The sequence below is a fragment of the Psammomys obesus genome, unplaced genomic scaffold (assembly GCF_907164565.1).
Source record: "Psammomys obesus unplaced genomic scaffold, mPsaObe1.curated_primary_1811, whole genome shotgun sequence".
NCBI lineage: Eukaryota > Metazoa > Chordata > Mammalia > Rodentia > Muridae > Psammomys > Psammomys obesus.
Genome location: NW_026596101.1, coordinates 6192035 through 6196307, shown reverse-complemented (window position 1 = coordinate 6196307; position 4273 = coordinate 6192035).

The window sequence follows — 4273 nt, the reverse complement described above, 5'->3', positions numbered from 1 at the left end:
TGTGAATTACAAGCCCAGCCCCACAAGAGGCATTTTCACTGTTTGTGAGGTCTGCTAAGGAGGAGGAGCTTTGTAGATACACACAGCAGCAATAATCAGTTCCAACTTTCCTTTTGCATATACATTTTGTAGGAAAAACACACCATGTAGCATAGAAGTGATATTTGCAAATTCAGGGATCTGGAATGCAAGTGTCTATGTGTTTCTCTCTCTCTCTCTCTCTCTCTCTCTCTCTCTCTCTGTGTGTGTGTGTGTGTGTGTGTGTGTGTGTGTGTGTTTGGTTTACAAGATAGGGTTTCTCTGTGTTGCCTTGGCTATCCTGGACTCACTTTAGAGACCTGGCTGGCCTTGAACCCATAGAGATCCACCTGCCTTCACTTCCCAGAGTGCTAAGATTATAGACATGTGCCACCATGACCAGCTGCAAATTTGTTTTCAATGGGAATCTAATTCACACTCTCTCACAGCCTTAGTCCATTTCACTCTGTGTATAGTCATAACTACAGACTATAGTTGACCAGCCCCACCTGACTCTACCTTCCTCCTCTTCTGCTTTTACCTGTAGAAGTCAAAGAACATTTTACAGGAGTCAGCTCCCTTCTTCCCCAATGTGGATCCCAGGTATCAAACTTGGGTCATCGAGTGAACTTAGTGATCCCCTCCTCTGCTTTTAATAACAAATTCACAATAGAAATGAGGACATAGGAAACAGTGATAAAAGTTCACCATGCTGAACACTTGATTTTGCCATTCTCTACTTGGTTCATATTCACCATATGTGCCGTAGATAGTTATCCATCACGAAATATAGTTTACCTCATGCAAAGTCAACTGCCTAAAGGTGGCCCAGGGAGACAGGATATGATCCCAAATGACCGCGTCCCTCATGATGCTGACGTTGGTGACTGAAGAGGTTCAAGACTTATTTTCCTGTGTCGCTTAAAGATAAGATTTTTACTTGACAAGTTGTGAAGGAAACAAGCTTGTGGACTTTGAGAAAGCACACAGCAGGCACAGACGAAATGCAGGTGACTCTTTATCAGTTCACTGAGGACGGCCTTACCTCTTTTCTTCTGGCAGCCAGTTAGCTGGTTTCACTTTTCCTAAGCTGATGCTGGGCTTCTAAGAGCACTTTGCTGAGGTGCCAAAGTGACACGGAAGAAGTCCCACTGATAGCGCCCATTCTCCCCAGAAGATAAGACAAGGAGTTTGTCAAACAGGGCCTAGGCTCAGAGCAGGAGGGCAATTCTATCCAACCTTCAATTATTCTGAAATTCCAAAGGCCCAGCTGAATACCCTTCTCCTGATGATGGCTTTGGGGTCAATGAGCATTTGGGGACAGGTTAGAATCTGAAGCTGGCCATTTCTAACCCTTGGTGTTAATCCCTTGAACTTTCTAAACTCAAATAGGGCAAGTTTCAAAATCCAGCGTTTCTTACTTCACAGCCTACCTAAATACCATCTGTAATGATTTCCCTTAATCAAAAAATTAATTAAACTCTGGTTCTAGTGCTCTAAACACAGCAGAGGGAGAAAGGAGCTCTGGCTAGTTGCCAAGGCTTCATCCCAGGCTCTTAGAGTTAATAATTTCCATGGTATTTTAAGCATTAGGACCAACAAAGGCCAGATTCCAACAAACCTATGGAACTAAGGTCCATTCTGGAGACACTGTGTTACAAGAAGCAAGTTTCAACCAATAAAAAAGAAGCCAACAGTCAGGAATCTGACTTTGTGATACTTCTGATACTTTCAGATTCACAAAGATGAATCTGAATTTGTGATATTTCCTGGTATTAACCTGAAAACTTAGTGATGAAGGGTGAAAGTAATGAAAATGTGTGCTCAATGTCTCTATCCATTACTCAAGTCTGCTGAATGGTTCTAGGTGTGATGTGGTAAGGATGGAGTCATGGAACTTCCCAAGGGATTTCTGGGTAAAATGAGTCCATAGGCAAGCTGCTGCCCTTTCTCTCCCTCGCACAATCCTTGGGTACTACTTGCAGGGTGAATCATTCTTCCCATCTCTATTGTACTCCATAAATTAATTTTTTCACTGTGTGTGCATTTTATCCATGTTTCAGATTTATTTTGCTGTATATATGGTGTTTTAACTACCTGTGTGTCTGTGTTTTATGAGAATGCATAGTGCCCATAAGTACCAGAAGATCCTCTGGAACTGGAGGTACAGGTGGCTGAGAGCCAGCATGTAGGTGCCAGGAACCAAACTCAGACCTTCTCCAAGAGCATAGCACACAGCTCCAATCCCAGGACTCAGGAACCTCAGGGCTAGAAGATGTGGAGTTGGAGGCCATCTTGGGCCACACAACAGAATGGAAGGGGAAGGACTCAGCAGGTTCAGGTGCTTGCTGCCAGCCATGACTGCCATGTGCTGATCACCAGGACACACACAGCAGAAAATTCCCACACATGACCTCTGCATGTATTGTAGAACATAAACACATGCACGCTCTCTCACACACATCTTTGGTTTTTTTGTTTTGTTGCCTCTACCTCACCCTACCCCACACTACTGTACTTCCTTTTTCTGACAGCTAGACTACAGGTTAATCCTCTTGTATGAAATGCTGGTTAAGGTAACTGTCCATGGAAAGGAGGAGGAAGGAAAGATGTGTGTATAGCATCATTTCAAAATAAAATTCTTCTATAAACCCTACTATAAAATTCCCGAAGTTTCAGAGCAGAAAGCAAATAATGTTTGTTTCCAAAATATTCCCTGTCCTAAGTCAGCTACAGATTTAACTGCATGGAAAAAATTCCAAGTGCAACTGGAAAACTGAAGATAAAGATGATTTCTTTAGTAAACATGATTACAAGGGGGTGAGAGAACTCTGGGAATCCCATCGTTAAAGACCATATTTTATTGTATGTCAACAAGTCAGTTATCAGGGTAGACATGGAAACAGAAATGACCCACTGTGACACTATTTTGGAACCACCATTTCACCACACCCTTGCCGTAATCAACACCTACTGAAATAAATAGTACCTTTCATTTCATTTTTTTTCCTGAAGAGCAATGGACAACTGAAATGTTTTGGCCCAAAGGGGCGGGAGCCAGGAGGGGGAAATCTGCATTGCTGCAGAGCTTTGTTCCATTTTAAACTATAGGCTAAGCCATGTGAAGTCTGCAATCAATTTGCAATTCAATGTTCCACAAGAAGGAAGTGTCACTCTTGGTTGCCACCACCATCTCCCACCACCTCCACGTCCCTTCTAATCATGTTTTCAAAGCTTTGGGAAAGGAGATTTGCCTACTTCCCACTCAGCTAATACGTATAACACAGCCTGAAAATAAAGCAAGATTATCAGGAATTTGAGGCCAAAACAGATTGAAAAACAACCCCCAAGTTCCCCTTATGCATCAGTGGGGACAAGAAACAAAAACTTTTACAAAGCAACACAAAGTAAGAACTACAGAAGGAGAAAATAAGTAACTAAATAAACAAACCTGCTTTCCATACCAGGACTGACCCACCTGACAAACAATCTGTCTGCTACAGTATTTATTTAATGCAAAAATGATTAATAAGCAGGAAGTACAGGATGGGAAAAGTTGCATTGGGCTGCGGATGAGTTGCAACAAATTTTGAAGTAAGCAGGCACAAACTTCCTTTCAATATACAAGAGGACGCCTTATCAATCAACTTATAAAGACCTTCAGAAAATAAAAATAGAGCAACTGAAAGTTCTTTGGAGGTGCCCTTCCTTGGTGGAAGAAGTCATTTAGCTAGTAGCTTAGGAAAGTGTTACATTTCCTAACTAGGTTAAGCGCTCCTAAAAGCAGAAAACTCTGTTACACAGAGAAACTCTGCCTTGAAAAAATTTTTTAAGAAAGAAACTACAAAGACACTGCTTCGTAAAACACAAGTGAGCATGAGTCTAGTACCTGGATCCAAGTTTGACTTTTGATGGAAATGGTCTCTGCTGGAAGCAGATGCCTTTAAGGGCTTACGTATTTAAAAAGGGAGAGTGAGCGTCAGGGGTAGAGAGATGAGAGATTGAAGAGCTGTAACTGCAGCTACAATGGCAGCAGGAGCTTCATTAGGGCTTCATTAAGACACATATTTCACAAGCGTTCCTGTGAGAGGTTCCTGAGTCGTCTATCTTTGTCTACACATTTTCCCTTATGTGGTGTGTGTGTCTGTGTGCCTCTGTGTCTGTGCCTCTGTATGCATCTGGGGCCTGTGTGTATGTCTGTGTTTATCTGTGTGTGTGCGTGCTCCTATGTATGTCTGTGGGCCTATGTTATGTG